The 12,339-nt window shown below is 38.8% G+C and overlaps 1 pseudogene; it reads left to right on the top strand.

Moving 5' to 3' along the window:
• LOC117990834 (uncharacterized) overlaps positions 1–12,339 on the top strand; it is a 38,315-nt pseudogene that overhangs the window by 21,355 nt on the left and 4,621 nt on the right.

Genomic DNA, 12,339 nt, shown 5'->3' with positions numbered 1-12,339 from the left:
TATAAAATAAATAATATTCAAATAAAATTATATTCAAAATAATGTAGCGATAATTGATTTTACTTGCACATGGTATTTATGTAAATTAAGGGGGTTTACCGTATCACAATTCATTTATTTATTTAGTATGTACTTAACATAATATTAGTTTTGTAAAAAATTAAAGAACATTATTAAAAACGTGTTTTATAATATTACAGTCAACGCCTACCGGCATAAACAGCTGTTCGACGCAGCTGGCTCATTGCTGTTAAAAAATGTGGAGTAGTTAACTGTCCTTTTCATACAGACGTCATGTTCAGTGTGTTGTCTCTTTTGTGCTCGTCAAAAATGTATAAAATCACGACAGATGCTAAATGTAATTGATGTTTTGTTTATTGCTGAGAATTTGTACCGAGAAACGAGGTTTTTATGGGTTTTTAATCATTTTCATCAATCATTTATTAATTATTTACTAACTCGTTTCTAGTATAAATACGGCGCTTTATCAGTCGAGCTCTATGTTGATCGAGCTCTTTGTTCCATCGTAGTCCTTATTTTTGAGAACATAAAAGCTATAATTATTTGTCTGAAACTCACTACGCTAGGTGGTGTATTGTACCTGGGTCCGTTTTATCGAAAGCGAAATTCCGGCGCGACGCGTGGATAATGTAGGGTCCAATGGTCCAGTTTTTTTGCTCACTGCTGTGAGGTACTTATTTGTGTCAATGCTCACCATTTTTTAAATAACCCAGTTTTTACTGGCTTCTTTATCTGTACGTTTTGCAACTCGTTGAAGTTATGGGTTGCTATGAGTATTGTTTAGTTACGAAATGTAATATTATGGATAGGTAGGAATTTGAGTTTTACATGTTTTTAGGGTCTCATCCCAAAGGAAAAGTGGAGTCTTATCATTCTGCTGTCTGGTCAAACTTTCTTCTATGTCATGGATCTTTTTATGCTTTTGAATCTAAAATTGTATAGTGAATTAAAAATTGTTTTTCAGGGGTCAGGGTATATTATACTTATAGTCGCCGACAGGTCGCGATGAAAAATAATTAGTATTTTTAACTTTTAAAGTAAGATTACTAGAAGAAGAAGAGAAGATTACTATACCAAGTAACAATTTTTTTCAGCTCTTTAGTAGTAGGTACCTAAGTAAGTAACTATGGTAGGCGACAGGTCGAGATGGCAATCGGGGTATGGAGCGCCCCGCATACCCGCACATCACCGCGCTCGCATGCACCGGGTTAGCGCGGGGGCTGTGCGAGGCGTTCCCTCCCCGATTGCCATCTCGACCTGTCGCATACTATAGTTACCTACTTAGTTACATAAAAAAGAGCTAAAAAAAATTGGTATAAAGTTGACAGTACCTACTAATTATTTTTCATGAACACATTTTAAATTTTAGGGGTTCTGTACCATCATACAAGATAATAATATACCTACGTAACACTTTTATGTAGACGCAAGTTAATGACGGGCTGCGCCATCTATATACTGTGATTAAAGTAAATTAATTTTTTCGTTAACACTTTATTTTTATTTTTTTGCGATGTAACCCCAAATTCACGGTTATCGGATTTTTTCCTTTACTAGTATAACCTGCCACATTTCATGATTCTAAGTCAACGGGAAGTAGGTAACCTATAGGTTTTCTTGACAGACACGACGGACAGAACAAAGTGATCTTATAAAGGTTCCTTTTTTCCTGAATTACCTGATAAAATACCTGAAATTATGAAATACCCAAGTTTTCCCAGCCCTGTAAACTTCTGATTCATCATGATTAACCCATTGGCGGTTACCCCTCCACTACTGAGCACAGGTCTCCTCGCAGAATGAGAAAGGTTACGCACTTTAGGTACCTACCACTTAAGTACGACAAAGAAAGTTATCAGTTTCTAAAGAAAAGATTAGATAGGTATAATACGCGAGATGGCAATTGAGAGGGAACGCCCGCCCCGCACAGCTAACGCTAACCCGATACGGGCGAGCGCGGGTGACGTGCGGGTGGGCGGGGCGTCCCCTCGCCTCATATCTCATACATTGCTATACCAACCTGTCGGCTGTCGCGCACTACAGGTATTCTAAGTAACCTCTGTAATTTATATTTGTCTCCAAGAAACCTTAGCTAGTATGACGACAAGGATTAACATCATTTAATATAAAACGGGCAAGGACTTAAAACGGTGTAACGTGCGTTCCTATTCCCAGTGAGTTCCTTGTAGGAAACACGCCCCAGATCGATAAACCATCTTTCGGCACAATTACCTTTTTGTCGAAATCTATTGATTATATATCTATCTATAGTTCTAAGCTGTGATAGCCTAGTGGTTAGGACGTTCGCCTTCTAATCGGAGGTCGGGGTTTCGACCCGCGCCACGCACCTCTAAATTTTCGGAGCTATGTGCGTTTTAAGTAATTAAATACCACTTGCTTTAACGGTGAAGGAAAACATCGTGAGGAAACCTGCATGCCTGAGAGTTCTCCATAATGTTCTCAAAGGTGTGTGTAGTCTACCAATCCGCACATTGCAGTGTGGATATGACTATGGCAAAAACCCTTCTCACTCTGAGAGGAGACCCGTGCTCTGTAGTGAGCCGGCGATATGGGTTGATCATGATGTTGATCGTTATCCAAACTATAATGTTATAAACGCGAAAGTGTGTTGTCTTGTCTGTCTGCTACCTTTTCAGGCCCATCCATTCAACCGGTTTTGATGTTTGGTACAGAGATAGCTTGCATCCTGGGGACGCGACGGACGGAATATATGCTACTTTTGTCCCTGAAAACCTTAGGCGCAATTTTTATAGATAAGGCGTAAGGCAAGCTAAGCCTATGAAGGCAAGGCGTGGCGCAGACGTGGAACGAATACGCAGGCGGCGAAGCGGCCGGGTGTCGCGCCGTTTGAGAAATTCACAAACGTGTCGCTTTCATATGTACATTTTGTATGAATAAGTTTTGAAGCGCCACTATATCTGCGCCGCGCATTTGCCTTACGCCTTTCCTGTATAAATTGCGCCGAAGAGGTCCCACGAGATTTTGAAGAACCTAAATCCACGAGAACGAAGTCTCTGGCATCATCTATATATTGGTACAGACTACAGAGATAGCTTGTGTCCCGAAGACGAATATAGGCTACTTTTTATCCCGAGCAATCAAAGAGTTCCTATGGGATTTTTAAAAATCGGTTAAGTGCGATTCGGACCATCGCTCGTACAAGAAATAACACTTGATATTTTTTTTTGATATATTTACTAGCGACCCCGCCCCGGCTTCGCACGGGTAGTTTCACAATTTTAAGTACAATTTTAATTTTAAGTTTTACATAGTTAAAAAATTTCGGAGATTTCCTTGTACCTACATAGATAGAAAAACACAAATCCTTCTTTTTAGAAAGTCAGTTAAAAAAGTAGCCTATGATATTCCTTGACTAATCCTCTACTTTTCTGTGATAGTCCCGTCAAAATAGGTTCAGCCGTTCCAAAGATTAGCCCGTTCAAACAGAAATTTAAAAAAATGTGTGATTCAGTTATGGTACTGTTCAAATAACCATATGAGCTTAATATGAGGTAGGTCTCTTTCTCTCTCACTGACTGTCTCGTGAACCTAGAAAGCTGTTGCACAGAGGTGCCCTTTATAATGTAGACAAGGAATACGCTTTTTGGAAATTCTCACTGAACCGCGACGTGACGCCAAATTATGAACCATCCATCAGTTTTATTGATTCTTCCAAGTTGAGTTTTAGTTTTGAATTTTATCTTATTTTAAAACATGCTAGATATTCTTATTTATTACAAGTATCTATATTGTATTTTTTGATCGAAAAATATTTTCCTGTTGTTTTTTATTTGTATTAGTTTTTAATTTTAACTTGTTTTAAAAACATGCTAGATAATTATTCTTTTATCCTAGTTGAATGATTACAAGGATTTCTATGTAGGTACATGTAATGGTTAGAATTTTGACGAAAAAATAGGATAGCTGATTCGTGATTCACCCCGTATAATTTTCCTGTTGTTTTCAATATAATTGGAGCATAAAATATAACCTTTGGAAACAAAGTGGCTGTCCCTGCCGGGGCCGGTCGCTGTCTAGGCTATCCGGTTTGGACGACGGCTCAGTTCGTTCACCCACCCTGTCGCATCGTGTAGCGAGTTTCACTAGTGTATCACGTTATGCTAAGTCGTTAAATTGTTTCTTTACCTTATCTATTTTTGTTTATAGCTCAAAGTAATAATACAGGTGATTAGAAGATCATTCTTATGCTATACATTCCTAGCTATGTTTAAGAATATAACTACCTAGTATTAGCGATGATAGACTTCGGCGTCGTATCCGGGGATCGATTCCGGGCACGCACCTTTTAACTTTTTAGAGTTATGTGCGTTTTAAGCAATTAAATATCACTTGCTTTAATAGTGAAGGAAAACATTGTGAGGAAATCTGCATGCCGGCCGGAGAGTTCTCTATAATGTTCTCAAAAGGTGTGTGAAGTCTGTGAATCTGCACTGGGTCAGGTGGTGAACTATGGCTTAAACCCTTCTCATTCTAAGAGAGGACCAGTGTTCAGTATTTGACCGGCGTCGATGGGTTGATGATGATATCCATACTAATATTATAAATGCGCAAGTGTGTCTGTCTGTCTGTCTGATAGCTTTTCACGGCTCATCTGTTTAACCGATTTTGACGGAATTTGGTACAGAGATGCTTGCATCCCGGGGAAGGACATAGGCTACTTTTTATCCCGCAAAATTAAAGATTTCCCACGGGATTTTTAAAAACGTAAATCCACGCGGATAAATTCGCGGGCATCATCTAGTAATTAATAACTTATCACTCAAATCTTAGAACACGGGTCTATGGGATGCTAAATTGTCAGACTTTAAACATTGATGGCTTTGGGAAAATCTTAAGGCTTTGGGAAATGGGGTGAATAATGTAGAGCTACTATGATATAGCTCAACTGGTTATGTACATTAATGTTGTTTTAGGATAAGCTGTTCCCCTACGCGGAGGAGAATGTGAAACAGTTCCTAGAGAGCCAGTGGGAGAGCGATGACGTGAAGGAGGTAGTCACAGCGCTGCGGAAGTTGTCGCTTGAAGATCAGGAGAAAAGCGTTGAGGGGCACGTCGCCATTCCTGGAGAGGTAATGCTAAACCAACCGCTGAAGAGTTCTGATTGTTGATTCGCGAGCATAAAAATTGCAAAATTTTCCATGAGAGTGGGGGCACACGATGCGTTGCGGCGGCGGTGCGGTGCCGGAGCGGTGTCGCTGCGTCGTCTTTACATAGAAATGTCTGTGGCATGTCACACGAAGCGCTCCGGCGCCGCACCGGACTTGCAACCACCGAGACGAGGCGGGGAGGGGTGAATGCGTTGCGACGTCGGAGCGGCAGCGCTCAGTTGTTTTTATTAACAGACTCCAATGCTGCAACGGCGCCGCTGCGATATAACAACGTTGCAGCACCGCACCGCTTGTGTGCCCGCTGATATGGTGAAATCATTGCGGTGTGACGCCGCAACGCATCGTGTGCCCCCAGTCTTACTTAGCAGTTTTTCGGATTTTTTCCTTTACTTGTGGTATAAGACCTACCAACCTGCCAAATTTCATGATTCTAGGTCATCGGAGAGTACCTTGTCGATTTTCTTGACAGACACGACAGACACAGACATACAAAAAAGTGATCCTAAAAGGGTTCCCCTTTTAGGATCGCTTTTTTGTATGTCTGCTTTTTTGCTTTTGAGGTACTGAACCCTAAAAATGATTTTTAAGACTTTTATAGAATTGAAATCAGTTTTCAAGTTATCCTTTCAGGATGCTTCAAAAGAAGATCAGATTGAGGGTCTAGTCAATAATGTGAAGTGGCAGATGTCAGCGGACCGTAAGGCGGGTCCACTGAAGCAGTTGCAGGGACTGATTTGGAAGCAAGGCTATGACAAGGGCGATATTAAAGGGCAGTAAGTAATGAATTTGTTGTATTAAAACGCACCCCTAGATCTAGACTGTTTCAACTCGAAATATCCTTTTTTCACGAACTTAGGAAGACTGATTTTTATTAATATTGCTTCCCCATTAGATGCCCACGACTTCGTCCACGAGGATTAAGGTTTTTTAAAATTCCCATAAGGTAGGGGAGCCCAAGATGCTAAATAGGGATTTACTCGAGCGCGTCGTGGGGACCTACTGGATTGTGAAGATTAGGTGCTAAAAAGAAAAAAGGTTATATTATTATGTAACCACTTTCACGAGAGAGCGCGTACAGGTTTCCAAAATTGTAAAAATTATATTTTCACAAATAAATACTCGAGCGCTTTGTTTTTTCTATCGCATAAATATTTATGTGCCGGTTTGCACGGTGGGGGTGATCGTGCCAAGGTGTAGAAGGGGGCGCTCCATCTGAGGCTGCATTAATACTTCCCACCAGGTCAAATTGCAGCCAAGCGCGAGTCTTTAAATTAAAAAAAAAAGAAAATTAAAAAGAAGATAGACCCAAAAATATTTATCGAGCGCGTCAGATATTGAGAAGGGATGTTAAGTGAATCCTCAAGTAACTTCTAAAAAAACTGACGATTTGGACGCAACCAAAAGTCATGGCAGATATTTGAAACTTTGTGACTCTCCCATTTCCTTATGTCACGCTCAAATAGGCTACTTGACTCATATCTAATTTCGTCCAATAAATGATTATTTATTATAGTATTTTGCTTAAGACAACGAAATATATCAATAACAATTATTAAAAACGCAGGATGGATATATAAATCCAATTTAAAAAAATACAATTTTTATTTTTATTCGAAACGCAGAAAACGCTGTCAGCCATGATGTGACGTCATTAAATATGTAAACAAAGAAATGTCATCCCTATGTCACGCGTGGACTAACGTAGTATCCATATATATAAAATTTAAAGTCCGTAAAAGTTTGTCAGGACTTTAAATTATCTACTTTTTTACATTCTCGGATGATACAATAACGATAATTACTATATTTTTCATGTAAACTAGTATAGAAGTCATGTTTATTAAACTTTGGGAGGTTATGCTGTTGTTTACTAATGCATGACGTCAGAGCACAGATAATCTATCGGCCAAACATGGCCGACAGTGTTTTCACCTGTCTAAGAAAAATATATTTTTAAATTAAAGTTTTACGGTGTTTAGGGCGCAAAAAAATATAGTGTTAATTTTTTTGATCTAATAGGACAAATATTAACCATTTAAGACCTACTTAAAAAAAGGGTCAACTAGCCTATTGTCAGATCAATGAAATGCATACTTTTCTGCATCTAATTAACTTACCTTGTCTTAATCTGACGCGCTCGAGTAAATCCCAAAATCTTGGGGTCCCCTACCAATAGGAAGGAACTCTGGTTTTCTGAAAACAAAGGTCAGTGTTTCCTGGGATGCAAGCTATCTCTGTACCAAATTTCGTCAAAATCGTTCGTCAGACGACACTTCCGCATCTATAATATTAGTATGGATAATATGTATATTATAGATATACTACTTCACTGCTAATATTATAAATGCTAAATTTGTTTGTTTGTTGGTTGCAATCACGCTGCAAAGAAGCAACAGATCGGAGTGACTTCTTGAATGCGTATTAACTAACTTAATAACATAGGCTACTTTTTATCCTGGAATATCAGAGTTTCCATGGAATTAAAAAAATTGAATGCCCGCGATTTTGTCGGCGTGCCTCAGGTATATAAACTCACTCTCATATATTTTATCCATGGAATCACAATTATCTATGGAATAGGTAAGTCCATCTGTGAGAAACCAGGGCTGGTCAAGTTTGCAATAAATTAATTTACTTTTTTCAGTGTCTATGACGATGTTTCCTTGGCACTTGAACAATGGCAATCCATTGATGGACAGAAGGTCTACATCTACTCATCTGGTTCAGTGCAAGCCCAAAAGCTCCTGTTTGGTCAGTCCCAGGCTGGGGACCTGTTGAAATACATTGAGGGCCACTTTGATACTGCTGTTGGTGCTAAACAGGAGGCTGCCAGTTACTCTGCTATTGTTGGGAAGATCGGCTGCAAGGCTGATGATGTTCTATTCCTGACTGACATAGTCAAAGGTAAAAATCATTTTTCTTTTTTCAATTCACTCAGACATTTTGTTATGATCAGTCTCTTAGACTTCCGCGTGGATGTCAGAACTCGTTGATTTACTGTAAGCTATCTCTGTACTAAATAAATTATGTCTGCGACCTCTTCCATACGGATGTAGGAACTTTTTAATTTTCCCAGATAAAAGTAGCCCACTAAAAGTCCTAGAAGCAAATTGCAAACTATATCTGTATGTACCAAATGGTATTTCAAATGATGATCAACAGGGATTGCAATTAATGGACTTTTCAATGTTTAGAGAAAATAATGAACTTTCGAGAACTCACGCGCCATTTAAGCTCTATGTGTCAACTGTCTGGTCAAATGCTTGGTCAATAATAATTAGTTTGCCATCAAAAATGTTTCGACTAACGTTTATATTTTATACTTCACTTATTACAGAGGCGGAAGCAGCCCGAAGCGCTGGCTTGCACGTAGTCCTAGTAAGCCGAGAGGGCAATGCACCGCTACCCTCTGAAGCTACGGAAAGTTTCAATGTGATCCACTCATTGGGCCAACTCGCCTCCAACAAGCGCAAGAAGGACCCACAGGTGCCACGATGATTCCATGTTACCTATAATCCGCGACAGGTCGAGAATCGAGATGGCAATCGGGGAGGGAACGCCCCGTGCACCCGCACAGCCCCGCGCTAACCCGGTCCGGGCGAGCGTGGGTGACATGCGGGTGTGCGGGGCCATTCCCCACATAAGCCGATTGCCATCTCGACCTGTCGAGTACTATACATAATTGTAGCCAGCTTGCATGCCATATATTTACCTATATGTATATTGTCTGTGGAGGTTATTATGAACAGCAATGTTCACCTTTCATGTTATTACATGATCATCATCATTATTATTGATCAATAGCACTGCAATTTTAAGCATCTTACTCCTATTTTTGAGCTGAAACTGCGACACATGTCTGAGTGTTCTCCATAATGTTCTCAAAGGTGTGTGAAGTCTGCCAATCCGCACCTGGCTAGCGTGGTAGTCTAACGCCTAACCCTTCTCATTCTGAGAGGAGCCCAGCGCCAGTAGTGAGCCGACTACATTTGTTGATGATGATGATAAAAAAATCTATTTAGGATTATTATTATTATTATTCTAAGCTGTGATAGCCTAGTGGTTAGGACATCCGCCTTCTAATCGGAGGTCGGGGGCTCGATCCCGGGCACGCACCTCTAACTTTCGGAGTTATGTGCGTTTTAATGAATTAAGTATCACTTGCTTTAACGGTGAAGGAAAACATCGTGAGGAAACCTGCATGCCTGAGAGTTCTCCATAATGTTCTCGAAGGTGTGTGAAGTCTGCCAATACGCACATGGCCAGCGTGGTAGACTATGGCCAGAAACCCTTCTCACTCTGAAGGAAGACCCGTGCACTGTAGTGAGCCGGCGATGGGTTGATCATGATTATTATTCACTGTTCGCTCTCATTATAAATTTCATTGGCCGTTTCTGTAAAATTAAAGAAAAATTTCACTCTTGCTTTGAAATCACACAAATGTCATGAAAATCGTAACAAGCGTACCGCCCTCCTGTTAGGACAGTAATCAATGAGGTGACGTTAAATTTTCTATTATCTAGGGATAATAGAAAATTTAACGTCGCCTAATTGATTTTTTTAAATAAATTATTTGAATGTCTCTTGTGTTTTTTGTTCTTGTACGCCAAGCCGCTTGAAATTAATCTGATATATTTATTCGCACGCTTTTATTTATAGTTTTCGAATACATACCCTTTGTTGCAAAGAATACATGATTTGTTTGAATATTGCTGTTATTATAATCTTAACATTATAAATTCTTCTATGAAGACTCAAATGAATGCTGTGAATTTATGGTGTTGGTAATATTAATATTTTTGTTGTTGTTACCTTGTCCTTGTTATTTTCTCTAATTATTTCATCAACTTTGTCTTAGCATTTTATCACAGCGTCAAATTTAATATGTATTTGTATTAAATATGAGTAACTATAACATTAGTTTGTTGACTGTAATATAAGTACTAACATATATTTTAAAAATATGGAGTTGTAAACAAAGCAAAGCAAATAAATTATATATTTTGATTTAAACAATTCTTTTCAATAACTCTCCTTGCTTCTTATTTTATGGCTCACGTCAATATGATATATTAGATTCGATTCTCGTGATTCCGTTATAGTATTTTACGTGTGGTAGCAAACTATAACTAATGTGGTGGTAATAAACTATTTTAGTGCCTTGTATGAAATTGTAGGTTATTACCTACATTACCATACATTTTATTTATTACCATACATAATTAACTAAAATTTCTTAAACCGTCATTAAATTTTGTTTCAAATATTTCAGGAAGAGCAACCTGCTAAAGTTCCTAAGACTGATACTAGTAACGACGTTAAGACTACAACAGAGACAGAAACCCCAGTCGAAAAGAAAGAAAGCGAAACAGAAAAAATGGAGGTTGAAGAAGAGCCACCTATGAAACAGACCACAGATGAGACTAAAACACAAACTGATGATACGAAAATTATCAAAGAAATCCCAGAAGTGGTTGTTGAAGAAGTTACAGATTTAAAGGATGATATTCCTGTCATTGATGTTGAACCCGTTGTAATAGAATGTGAGGAAACTAAGGCTGATAAACAAGAGACTGAAAAAATGGAAACCGAAATCACTGAAAAGTTGGAAGAAACCAAGGTCCAACCAGAAACCAATTCTGATAAAAAAATTGAAAGTGAGAAGGTAGAAACAGAGAAATCTGAAACTGAGAAACCAGAACCTGAAAACCCAGAGACAAAGGACACCTCAGGCAGTGACAAAAAGACTGAAATTCCAGAAAGACCCATTGTGCCAAAAGAAAAACTAGAAGTTAAGGAACAAGAGACAATCGCTGAAGAAACGCCACAGACTATCATTACTGAAATTGAAGAGGTCACTGACAATGAAAATCTTGTAGAGATGGCAGAAATTATTGAAGATATAGAGCCTGTTGTAGAGGAACCTAACGGAACCGAGGATTTGGAATTATTGGTGGTTGGTGATGTCTTAGAGAAAGAGTGTGATGAGATATTATCGAAAGTGCAGGATGTAACGAATTTGGATAATATCCCATTAAAATCGACATTGAAACCAATTGCTGAAGAGACTATGGAAACAGATAATTTAGATTCTAATGATATCATGGAAAGGATATTAGACTCTGAAATGGAACTTGAAAAGAAACAGTCTGAAAATGCTTTGAAAGTGACTGAAGCTGTAGAAGATTCACAAACAGACACTGTTGCTGAAAATACAGGTAAAGTTGCTGAAAATACAGATAAAGAAACAGTAAATACAGATAAAGTTGCCGAAAATACAGATAATAAAGCTGAAAATACAGATAAAGTAGCGGAAAATACAGACAAATTAGTTGAGAAAACAGAAAGAGGTCCAGAGAATACAGAAACACCACTAGGAGGAAAAACTGACGTTGTAACAGAAAAACCAAAGGATAATAATGATGAATCTAGCAACACAAAAATAAATAGTGTTTCAGCCGTCAAAGAAACTGAAAGTAAGACAGAAGAAGAAATCCCTCCCCAAGTGACCGCAAAAGAATGTAGTCCACAAGAGGAAAAATCTAAACCAGAAACAGTGAGCAACATGGAAGAAACGAAGAAAGGTGTACAGAGTATTGAAACTCCATCAGAACAGAAAACCGAAGAAAATACACTAATCGCTACGAAGGAAAATGATAATATTACTGAAGAACAAAAACCCACAGAAAGTGCCACTGCGGAATCACAAGTGAACGGCGATACGACAAACGGTGAAAAAGAAACGGTTAATCAAAATGGTGACGTCAGCAATGATGAGGAGTTAAGTTCGCGATTATCTGTCGAGAATGGTAACGGTAAAGAAGTGAACGGTTCAAACGGCGACTCCAGGGATGCTAAAAATGGAACAGACAAAAAGGTGGAGGCAGATGTGGCTGACATTAAAGTTAAAACCGTCACAACAGACGAGCCACACCCCGAACCTATAGAGCAGCCTACTGAAGCATAAAATATCTTGGTAAGTTCAATTTTTATCTTTTTAGGGTTCCGTACCTCAAAAGGAAAAAACGGAACCCTTATAGGATCACTTTTTTGTCTGTCGGTCTATCAAGAAACCTACAGGGTACTTCCCGTTGACCTAGAATCATGAAATTTGGCAGGTAGGTAGGTCTTATAGCTGACATTCAGGGGAAAATCTGAAAACCGTGAA

The sequence above is a fragment of the Maniola hyperantus genome, chromosome 18, assembly GCF_902806685.2.
Source record: "Maniola hyperantus chromosome 18, iAphHyp1.2, whole genome shotgun sequence".
NCBI lineage: Eukaryota > Metazoa > Arthropoda > Insecta > Lepidoptera > Nymphalidae > Maniola > Maniola hyperantus.
This window is presented reverse-complemented; position numbering and strand designations above follow the sequence as displayed.